Raw genomic sequence first — 12,500 nt, forward strand, 5'->3', positions numbered from 1 at the left:
TCAGCTGGGGGTAGGGAGGGATTCCTCTCTGTAAACTGTGTAAAGCAGAGGTGGACAACCGTTTCCCACATGATATATCTACTTAGCAGTTTTGTTTTCCAAAGCTGTTTAGATTTCACCACCACTTTTATGTCTTATTATAGGCTGCTAATTAGAATAATGCAAAAATATAATATGTGGAAGAAAAAAACGAACTAACATAGAATAAGCCAATAGTTTTATATGAATAACAAAGGCAAGAGAAATTCAAAATAAATTATTATGCACATCAAACAATAATGGAACATTAATTTATGGAACTATGGCAATCTCAGTTTCGTTTATTGTTGGCTGAAGTGTTTGTGATTTGTCTGAATGGGTCTTAACGACTTCCCTTTCTTTGCTATTACTGCACACAGTTGATGAGCTGATCAGAAATACATACTTAATACTTCTGATAGCACATGATTCACTTTCACGTACTGTACAAATGTGGTTGAGATTTCAGTTCCATATTCCCTTTTCTCAGCTGTGATTTGGTCACAAAGTGTCTCTTCCCTTTTCGCTTTCTTTACTATCGCTGTGCATTTGTTGCTGAAAAAAATGGTTCTCTTCCCAATGATATTTTGGGCATGGCATTATATTGGTGAACATTTTTCAGAATTTCAAAATGACACTGTATAACATATAACCTATGGCATACATTTATGAAACAGGAAATGATCACATTTGTCAGGTGAAAGAAGCGCTGTCTCCGTTGTGTTCTTGTCTCCGTTGTGTTCTCCCCCCCATATTAGTATGAAATGATACGTAGCTTGTTCAGTCAGAATATATTCGAAGGGTTTCATCATGCTGTGCTCAAGGGCGCATACATAATTATACTCGAGGGGTTAATATGCTGCATTACTATGTGGGTGTATTCAGTTTGTGCAAGACCCACATGTCATTCGCTGATGTGGCAGTCAGCTGACCAATTGGGCGGGGTATTTAAGCTCTCCTAGACTGCATGCTTCTTCCTACCTTCTGCTAATGGTTCCTGGTTGTTGTTATGTGATGTTTGCTCCCAGCACCACCGGTGGGCTCTGTTATTTCTGTTCACCATGTTTTTTTTAATTGTATATCTATCTCCCTGCTCTTAATGTTTAATGATGGTGTTTAATCGTGCCGAGCAGGGAGAAAATGCAGCAGATAAAATATCATATGCACACTTGTATTCTCATTCTATAATAAATATTGGTTAAATCTATTCATGAGTTATCTGACTGAATGATTATTATTTCAGTAACGTGTATGTTTGTGTCACAACCTCGCGGCCGTTGTTTGCATTTTTTCCGACGTTCTGTGCGGGGTTCATCAATGACTGTGTTTTGTTGTGGCTTTGCATTGGCTGCGCTGTTTTAGCCGCGTTTAGTTTGAAGTTATATTATATATATCGAGTGACGTTTGAACATTCCAATTACAATTAGTCGCACATGGTCACTTACATTTCATGAACGTTCATAGGTCAGGTTTCACCTGACAAAAAAAAAAAGAAAATAAATCGTTAAAAGATGAAATATGGATGATATGCTGGCAGGGATATTCTTTATTTCAATGTTAAATTTGCATTGCACCACACCACCACACCGCTAGGGTATACATAAAAGCCAGCAAACTTGAGCATGATTGGATGACCGACGGTGTTCTGGATGTTTTGTCTGAGCTTTCAAATGGCTCTGCAATCAACCAAAAAGTCCCTCGGGATGGAACAGTCGATCTTCGTTAAAACGTTTTTTTGGCTTTTGCAGTAAACGAGAGTGCGCTGACTTTTGAATCCCAGAAAGCGAGTGTATAGATTAGATCCCATAGCCTGAGGAGATGACCATCATAAGCGTGTGTGTGTGTGTGTGTCATGGTTCTGTTAATTCTGATGTTTGTGGATTTTTTTGTCCAGTCGGAAAGGGCTTTATAATGTGCAAGATCTGAGTAAATGGTCTGAAACCTATTAGTCAACCAATAACAGAGAGACTAACTAGTCAAATAAATATTGTGCCAAGAAAGTAATTAAGTGTGTGGTAAAGATGAAGCAACTAGGATAGCAGGGAAACATCAAATCTAGCATCTGTCTAAACAACATACTATCTGTAACATACTTAGCATCTGTGTACAAGCAAACAGCCTACATCTATCTAAATAAAAGCCAGTGATCTTCCATTAGCACCAGCTGTACCACTGCTGGGTCAAACTTGTGAACCTATTAATTATCGCGCCGCTGGTAAACACCCCCAAGGCCATTATGTACTGTTATCGCGCCTGTGTCAAGATTAATTTGATACAGTATGTCTGGTCCATGCATCTTGTGATATGAATCTTATTCTGAACTCTTCACCACTTAAACCCAACATACTTTGTTTACCGGAATCCCCCATGGTGTCTGTATTTTAGGCCACCTTAGCCCCCCCCCCCCCTTTACACCAAATCTCTTCCATGAAAATAGCCAATCTACATCTCTTCTCTTTTCTGCGGAAATATCTAAAAGCTTGCAACGTGTCACGTGGCAATACAGCACTTTCGTTTTAAGTTTGTAGAACGACTATGTTCGCCAAATGTCCCAGTGTAGGGACACTAGGGTTCATGTGGTTAATCCTTCCGTTGTTGTTGCCTCTAGCACTGTAGAGTAGCAGTAAAGTAAGAGCTTTCTAGGATATAGATTTATAGAAGCAGTGGGAGCTGTGTGTGTGTGTGTGTGTGTGTGTGTGTGTGTGTGTGTGTGTGTGTGTGTGTGTGTGTGTGTGTGTGTGTGTGTGTGTGTGTGTGTGTGTGTGTGTGTGTGTGTGTGTGTGTGTGTGTGTGCGTTCACGTTCTCATATAGTGCACGCAGTTTGTGATACTGTGTGTGAGTGTAAGTATAATCGTCACTTTCGGGTGGAAACCATGTATGTCCAATATCATTACTTTTCGGGAATTCGAAAAAAATAAGCTTGTGTTCCAATGGATCAAACGTAGTACGTTTTTAGTCACGTAAGCTCGAGTCTTGTTAATGCATGTTGTTGTGTGCGTGCATACGTGTACAGGTATGTCTCTTTCTCTCTGGTCCTTCAGCAGTGGAACATAAGGCACCTTCATGGCCTATAAACATGTTTACAGCGGTTAGGATGGCGCCACACTAACACAACACAGACATTCATCTCCCCTAGCCTGGGTACCTTACAGGACGGACGGACGGACGGACGGACGCACACACACACACACACACACACACACACACACACACACACACACACACACACACACACACACACCACACACACACACACACACATACACACACACACACACACACACACACACACACAGATACTCCAGCATGTTTTGAATTCAAATTAGGAGATGTGCATGGGCTTAAAAGTTACAACTAATAGACAAATATGTTAATTTAACTCTATTACTATAGACTAGTTATTCTCTCTGTCTTGGGGGAACATATAGCTAAGGGACAAATACAAATCTACAAGCTCACAACTCGTCTGCAACACGCTATGACCTTGTAGATGGGCTATTTTGGGCTACGCCCCCCCACCTCCCCTGAACATTGATGCTGGTTTAAAGTGGTTAATGTGGTTAGGTTGAACTTGTCCCCCAAAAGAGCATTGGGACACAAAAGGCTAAAAAAGGCTATTACTGGGACTCTGCGAAGTGTCCTTAACCCTCCAGTCTATGTGACCCTTCCCTCTGTCTGGATGTTACCCTGCCAGTGAGGTGTGTTTCTTTGGCACTGGGCCAGGCTGGGGATGTTGCCCTGATGGCTTATATAGACCTGAACATCACCAAACCCACCGCTATCTGCCTCTGGAGCTTATCTGCCAATGCACATAAACACGTGTGTTTTATACACATCCACATATGCATGCCGACACAGACAGACAGACAGACAGACAGACAGACAGACAGACAGACAGACAGTAGCTCTCTCGTTGTCCTTTTCGCACGCATGCATGCACGCATGCATGCATGCACGCACGCATATGACATCATGCATTTATGCATGAAAGCATGCACACACACACACACACACACACACACACACACACACACACACACACACACACACACACACACACACACACACACACACAACTAAGTATAAATCAGACATAACTCTAACTCTAACCCTAAATGTATCCTCCAAATACCTAATCCTAATCCTAACCCCGACCTGAATCTTTTGCTGATTTAAGCCTCACTCTAAAAATATTTTGGAATATTTAATTATATACCTTTCTCAGAAAACTGTCTATGTCTCAAATTCTACTATACTTAACTCGGAGCTGTCTTTGGCGTAGATCTGCGTCATTTGAATTAATCTGACCCACCGCCAATGGAGTCAATCAATTCTACGCCAAATGGTCTTTTATATCGATTATGATCGATCAGGTCGTGATACTACTTACATTAGCATTGGGTTGCTAGCTGACGTTGTCAACAACAATGGAGCATTTGCAGTTTTTGCTCTTCAAAATAAGGGTTGAACGGGGGGAAATCCTGGCAATACGAGGTGAATTAATTAATCCTGGCAGGTAAAGTGTTGATATATTTGGCCTTCACATGTATGCTATAGTAATACAAGTATTGTGTGTGCACACACACACACACACACACACACACACACACACACACACACACACACACACGCGGTCAGAACTTGACCCTTGTCTCCCCAACTGTCCTGGCCTGGTGTGTGTGTTAATGAGGGTGTTGTAGTGCAGACTGAAACTACTGTAGCGCTATGATGGATGGCAGGCAGCAGAGCCAGAGTGTCCTTGTCCAAGACAACAGCCGGCCGTCCGTCTGTCCTGCCTACAGGCCGTCCGTCTGTCGTGCCTACAGGCCGTCCGTCTGTCGTGCCTATAGGCCATACATCTCTGGAAACATACCCTGATACAAGGCCTTTCAGACAGCGTTTCTGTGTATGTGTTGTTTTTGGTCCATCTTCTGCACCAGACCTGGGACATTCTACTGCTCAGGAACCCTCTTCATGAAATCGTGAGATAACCCAAAACACCACCTATTTAACCACTTTAACCCTGACATACCAATTTTGGGCATGTTCAAAAAGCTCATTACGCGTCGTATCATGGTGCGTTGTGAGCTGGTACATGGGCTGGTATCGCTACTTGTCATACGAGGAAGTATATGCCTCGATAAGGTATAGGAGATGGCCGCCCGGGTCTGCCTGACATTTCTTGCAGTTAATGGGACGTCTTGAGACAACTTGTATAATAACAGATATTGAAATGAATTGAAAAGTAGGATTTAAGTGACAAAGAAACCTAAGGGAATAAGATACATAACATTATTATAGATCTTTTGGTTTTGGACTGCTACTTTACTGGGTACGATTGGTGTTAAGATCAAACCTGTGACAGTGTCTGGAAGAATGCTGCTGCGTCTATTCTGTAAGGGCTTCCTTTCAGAAAGGGGATGTAAATGACTTATTCCATTGTCATGGCTGCATCTGTCACTGTCACATAGACTCCTATCCACAGTCAATGGTCTTATCTCTGCTTTACCATTGACCCTAGTTCAGGATGTCAGAGACCCTGATTCATACGTCGTCGCATGCACAATAATGTTGCTTGCTGAACATAGTCGATCTGTGAGTTAGACAAAATTATATTTGAAGGAAGTTGTGCTTTATCACACAGTGCAACAGAAAGAGCCAGACCAGGGAGGGTAGAGAGAAGTTCTGCTTTATCACACAGTGCAATAGAAAGATGGCTGCCACCCACATACATTACACCAACGTGTCATGCTCTCTCTATTAGCGATTAAGTACGCATTGATGTTAAAACCACAGAGCCGCTTTATGTTTTATTTTTGTATTCCTTTTCTTTCTTTCTTTCAGATAATCACCCCTAAAGCCAGCATTCATAGACTTAAATCCCTTGAGTAATCCCACCACAATCCCATGAGTGCTGGGTCTACTTTCACCACGTCTCACCGCAATGGTGAACATTTAGCTTACTTTCTCCCCATATGCCCCATCTGTCTCTGTTATTTCTTTGTTCAGACCCCCATCCCACTCTACCTGTCTCTCTCTCTCTCTCTCTCTCTCTCTCTCTCTCTCTCTCTCTCTCTCTCTCTCTCTCTCTCTCTCTCTCTCTCACTCTCTCCTCTCTCAGGGATGTGGTATGTGGTATTCATCATCCTTTTTCTGGATTTTAGTTTGGGCGTAGAACTTGCATTTGCCAGGTGAATGGTACTGTAGTCTCTGTAGTGTAGTATGTGTGCTCGCCTGCTCGGTGCTTTTGGCATGCATGCACACACTAAGGAAGATTGAAGAGGCACTATAATTTGATCATTCAATTAAAATCTGGGTCTATTTTAGTATTATATGTTACTCATCTTCTGACACAAATGTTAGTAGGCTGGATAGTGGCTCTTTTATTTTCTGATCCTATCACTGCCTGCAGAAACCAATTAAACCTAATTAAAGGGGAATTCCACTCATTTTCAACATTTTACTATGTCATTAATATACCTTAGAGCTGTTGTGTGGAAATAATAAAAAAAAAGTCCCCCCATTCTGTGTTTCCTAGTACTGGAGGTATGAAAAAAATAATTAACATGGTGAAGTACATCTTGAGTGGTGAAGTACAGCTCTAAGGTATATTAATGACGTAGTAAAATGTTGAAAATGAGTGGAATTCCCCAAATCTTCCTCATTTCTGTTGAAATAGTTTACACTTTTAGTTTAAAATCGCTTTTGCATTTTATTAACACCACCGATTCACTGTGCACTGTTGTTCCTAATTAATTGAGCATAGACCCCCCCCCACCCCCCCCCCCCCCCCTTCCCCCCAGCAAATAAATATCATGGTTATAGAATAGCTGGAAAGTGCTTAACGGACAATGGACATACAGTACATGTTAACTGTGTGACAAATGCAAAAAATAGATATGGAATCAATAGGGAAGGACGTGACATCTATTATGTGTGCAAAGCTGTGTGCATACATGCATGTGTGTATGTGTGTGTTGTGTGTGTGTGTGGGGGGGGGGGGGGGCTGGCGTCTGTTCAGGGATGTGCTTCTGTGTGATTTGCAGTGGGTGCATGTCGTTGAGGGGCTGGTCATGTCATGTCATGTCATGGATGATTTGTTTGGCTAAGACACAGATATGGAGCAGAGTGGTGCTTATATTTGACCTGCTGTTAGCTGGGGAGGGACGTTGACTGACACACCACACACCCACAGGTGCAGATTCCCCTGTGTGTAATACCATGGCAATTAGCTACTTCATCTATTGTTATATGTGCGTGAGAAACGTACGGTAGACACAATCACGGACACACACACACACACACACACACACACACACACACACACACTGCTGCTTTTGATAGATGCGTTGCTCGGGCCCCATGATGTCCAGTAGCGTTCAGCGAGGTGAAGGAGCCCTTCATCACTGTTTGAAGGTGTTCTCAGTGGACACATCCCCCCCCCCTCCCAGGCCCGGCGGACCCTCTCAACCCCTCATTTTCAACGTTTCATTAAGAGATGCTTCTGAAGGGAAAACCTTTAAAGCCTGAATTACACTCAGTTGTGAATCCAGGGTTGTGCACCGAAAATAGCGGAGCTACGCGCTTGTGAGCTTGTGGGTCTGCTAATTTTGAAATCAGACATTTATTCTCAATCTGTCACAGACAGTGTCCGTTTCTCCCATACCCTTTAAATCCTCCTCTCTCTCATATACAGTACTGTCTACAGTACTGTCTTGAGAAGAAAGTAGGACTGAAGGGAAGAACGAAGGCAGGAATTTAGGTAGGGAGCGAGAGAGAAATAAAGTGAAAGAAATGTAAAAGACAGGACACGTAGAGCAAAAGAAAAAGGGTCTTAAAGGCACACTGACGACTTTTAAACTCTTGTGAGGATATATACAGTCGGGAAACGTCATATGTCCACTCCAAAACTGTTACTTTTCATGATTAAAATAAAATAATTGCAAAAGCAGCATAACTACGGGCTAACAACGCACAGCATTTCCAGCTTGTAGATCTGCTATATTGTAAGGCTTTTGTGTGATGCTGTAGTATGGTCAAGAAGGTCGTCAATTTATGAAAAAAAACACACAACGTTTAAATATGGAGATAAGAGGTTTCTGCATGACAGCAGTGATTTATTCATATACTGTGCTGTGCTGTGCTGTATACAGCTGTGTTACAGCTGGCTCAGGGTTGCAACAAAAGGGAGACAAAGGCACAGTTAAACTTAAAAGTATATACAATGTTAAACAAATACTACAAACGTGGCAAATGCATTAAGAACAACATTGGGATTTAGGTCCAAAATTGAATTGGAGTGTGCCTTTAAATCTCTGCAGTCTGCAGTCCACTTGGTGGATGGGTGGATGGGTGGATGGGTGGATGCCTTATCAGCCATGATGCACTGTGGCAACTGCTGTGTTATTTTTTGGTTAAAACATTGAAAACTCTTGTGTTCTGATGATGTTTTTTTTGTGACGGGGGGCTCCCCATCTCTCCAAATCTTCGGTAGACAGGGGATTAAGCCCTATATAGTTTGTCGTACGACATAGCTGATCTAGAAGTCTTTTTGGAAACATGCTTGAATGTGTGTGGTTAAGAATTGCAGCTAAAACAACTAGGTGTGTAGGGTTTTATGCATTCGAGGGTCACATCCTGGTATTGCAGTGGAAACGCCTTGCAGACGTGGTTGAGAGACAAATCAGGACCACCCACTGCTACCTCCACAGGAAGAGAGAGGGAACAAATCACCGTCATTACTCGAAATCTACATATTGGCCTCCAACCGTCTCGCCATAGGCTTTCTGAATGCTGATAGATGGCTCCGTACAGACGCTATATTTACATCGTCACGTAATGTGTGTGATGTGGGCTCGGTTACCATGGAATTACAATCATACTCTGAAAAACAGACCGTAATGCACTGGTGGGAAATGCTCTTGGCTCCTCTTATTTGACTGCCAGGGGTTCAATTAGATAGAATTCTGATAAAAGTGCTTTAAATGTATCAAATTGGTGTAGGAGGAGGCAGTGATTCCCATGGTAGTTCAGTGCTTACTCTCTAAATGGAGGTGTGCTTTTTGAAGTGACTGGTGCTTTGCTGAGACTGAGGCGCCGAAGAAGCGTTTTTTTCAGCTTCATGCGGTTGTTGTTTGAAGTATGCTTGAATTTGAGTTTTGTGCAACAATAATTGCAATAACAATTCACTGAATTAGTGAAAATAGCTGATCTTTAAGCTTGCGACACTCTGTGAGCTTGTGTACTTACTTGCTCTCGTATACATGGGCTACTCGCGCCATGCCACATTGTGCGTCAAAGTGTAAAATAGGGCTCATGTCAAATCAACTCTGTCACATCACAGGTTTACAAGTGGGTGAAATCCATTGTCGTACAAGCTCCTATCATTACCGTTTCAAAAACAGGGAAAGCATGTCAACATGAGCACCGTGTAAGATAGATGTATTGCATACTGCACATAGGGTGCATGATAAGGTGTGGAATGATGCAGTTAAATTAACAAAAGTTATAGTGGATACCACCAGTGTAGCAGCAGCGGGTTATTCTGGAATATGTGGTTATTCTGGTTAACTAGTAGGCCTACATATGGGGTCACACACACACACACACACACACACACACACACACACACACACACACCACACACACACACACACACACACACACACACACAGTCAGTCTCACCACATGCAGATTGTCCAGGCTCCGTCATGGAGCTTGTCACAGCAACACTGAAAATGACATCCTTCATTGATGAAATGTTGCACAAAACATAAAAATAACTAGAACTGCACTCTGTCGAGTGCATACTTGCTTGCAAGTACTTTCGACCGCTGTAAACTGTCAAATCTCAGTATCTCTGTGAAGGAACGTTTGAAATGTATAATTATTAGATGTAACTATTTGCTACCTACCTACTTTATGCATATAAACACCTAGTATTATTAAGTATGGTTCAAGTTTCTATCTATATAAGAAATACAGTTTTATCGATGTAGATATATTCTGGATCCCTTTTTAGTTTTTTAAAGAAAAATAAATCATTGATATGCGATGAAAAAAAAGGTATATAAACTGAATTAAAATATGTTATACAGTATAATTATTCTGTAAACTGTGGAATCTCAGTATCTCTGTGAAGGAACGTTTGAAATGTCTAATTATTAGGTGTAACTATTTGCTACCTATCTACTTTATGCATGTAAACACCTATTATTATTAAGTATGGTTCAAGTTTCTATCTATATAAGAAATACAGTTTTATCGATGTAGATATATTCTAGATCCCTTTTTAGTTTTTCAAAGAAAAATAAATCATTGATATGTGATGAAAAAAAAATGTATATAAACTGAATTAAAATATATTATACAGTATAATTATTGTATTACTTATTGTAAATTGTCAATTGTTTTCAATGTATATATATTATATAGAGTATGTAGTTGTAAGTTGATTAGCGGTATACTGTGGTTACTTTGCGCCAAAAACCGTGACAGCCAACCCGCCATTTTATGCGTATGCAAGAAAAACAGCAAATCTGTGCCTGGTTTGCTGGGACCAGATTACACAAATGACCATATTCCTTACGTCATCATTGAGAGCTAGTCATACATATACACACCACATACTCTGGTCCCAGCAGATCAGGCACAATTTGCTATTTTATTTTTTACTGATTATGTATATAGTATACGTATGACTAGCTCTCAATGATGACGTAAGACATATGTATACATATACATATACTATATAGAGTATGTAGTTGTAAGTTGATTAGCGGTATACTGTGGTTACTTTGCGCCAAAAACCGTGACAGCCAACCCGCCATTTTATGTTTATGCAAAAAAACATCAAATCTGTGCCTGTTTTGCTGGGACCAGATTACACAAATGACCATATTTCTTACGTCATCATTGAGAGCTAGTCATACAAATACACACCATGTACTCTGGTCACAGCAGATCAGGCACAATTTGCTATTTTATTCTTACTGGTTATGTATATAGTATACGTATGAGTAGCTCTAAATGATGACGTAAGAAAAATGGTCATTTGTGTAATCTGGTCCCAGCAAAACAGGCACAGATTTGATGTTTTTTTGCATATCTTTTGGAGCATACGAGTGTGCGGGTTCCCTTCTCTTTTCATATGTTTTTTTGCATAAACATCAAATGGCGGGTTGGCTGTCACGGCGAAAGAGACTGGGCGAAATTATTACTTGCGCGCTCTGCTTGCGCAAGTAATAAACATAAAACAACCATTTCTCTGGTGAGGACCAGGAAAACTGTCTATTTACAGTATAACTATACTTGTGGGGACTTTCGGCCCTCACAAGTACGCACACACGCACGCGTGCACACACACACACACACACACACACACACACACACACACACACACACACACACACACACACACTTCTCCCCCCCCCTCTCAAAGACTACTTTACTGTGTTTCCCCGGGTGCCTGGGGGAAGAAGGCTGGCTGTGTGAGTGTCTTTCTCTGGGAGCAGCAGGGGTGTGAGGCAGCGCTGACATCAATAACAGCCTGCTGTTGATGGGGACAAAATACAAGGAGAGAAGGAACGAGAGAGAGGGAGAACATTGATCGAAGCAATAAAATGACACATCTTAAGAAAGAGGAATAAGAACCCTCTGGATGTGTGTGTGGGCGTGCGTGCGTGCGATAAATCTTTATTGATCCCTGTGGATGAATTCAGCTGTCATAGCAGCAGCAGTGACAATAAAACGCAAGAGATGTGCAGGTACAAGTTATAACCCTTTTCCACCAAACTCTGGTTTATTTTTACATATGAGGGAAACGGACCAAAAATAGGCAATTGACTCATTTTATGCCTTTCTGAGTTTCTTTCCTGTGGTGTGTCACATTTGACGTCATGAATGTGCTGGAGAACAGGAGAAAATGAGCTTGTCTGCCCGGAGGATCTTCTCCACAGTTATCTCTCCATCCGCGTGTCTTAGCTGAGCTCATCCCGCTTAACCACATCCCTGTTCTGGGCATGTCGTCATAATAGGCGATAATAGCCAATCTACAAGCTTGCAACACACCACAATGTGATGCACTGTGAGCTTGTAGGTCGGCTATATTCAGCGAGGAGATTTGGTGTAGGGAGGGAAAAATGGAGGGGGGCCAAGTATAGACCCCTGAGGGTCCATGGTCAACAAAGTATAGACCCCTGAGGGACCATGGTCAACAAAGTATAGACCCCTGAGGGACCATGGTCAACAAAGTATAGACCCCTGAGGGACCATGTTAAAGTATAGACCCCTGAGGGACCATGTTAAAGTATAGACCCCTGAGGGACCATGTTAACAAAGTATAGACCCCTGAGGGACCATCTTAACAAAGTATAGACCCCTGAGGGACCATCTTAACAAAGTATAGACCCCTGAGGGACCATCTTAACAAAGTATAGACCCCTGAGGGACCATGGTCAACAAAGTATAGACCCCTGAGGGA

At 41.9% G+C, this 12,500-nt stretch overlaps 1 protein-coding gene across 2 annotated transcripts in view; it reads left to right on the forward strand.

Annotated features, from left to right (window-relative positions):
* LOC310868410 (xylosyltransferase 1-like) overlaps positions 1-12,500 on the forward strand; it is a 50,828-nt gene that overhangs the window by 5,234 nt on the left and 33,094 nt on the right. The window lies entirely within an intron of this gene.

The sequence above is a fragment of the Protomyctophum parallelum genome (assembly GCF_964188405.1).
Source record: "Protomyctophum parallelum genome assembly, chromosome: 13".
Classification (NCBI taxonomy): Eukaryota; Metazoa; Chordata; class Actinopteri; order Myctophiformes; family Myctophidae; genus Protomyctophum; species Protomyctophum parallelum.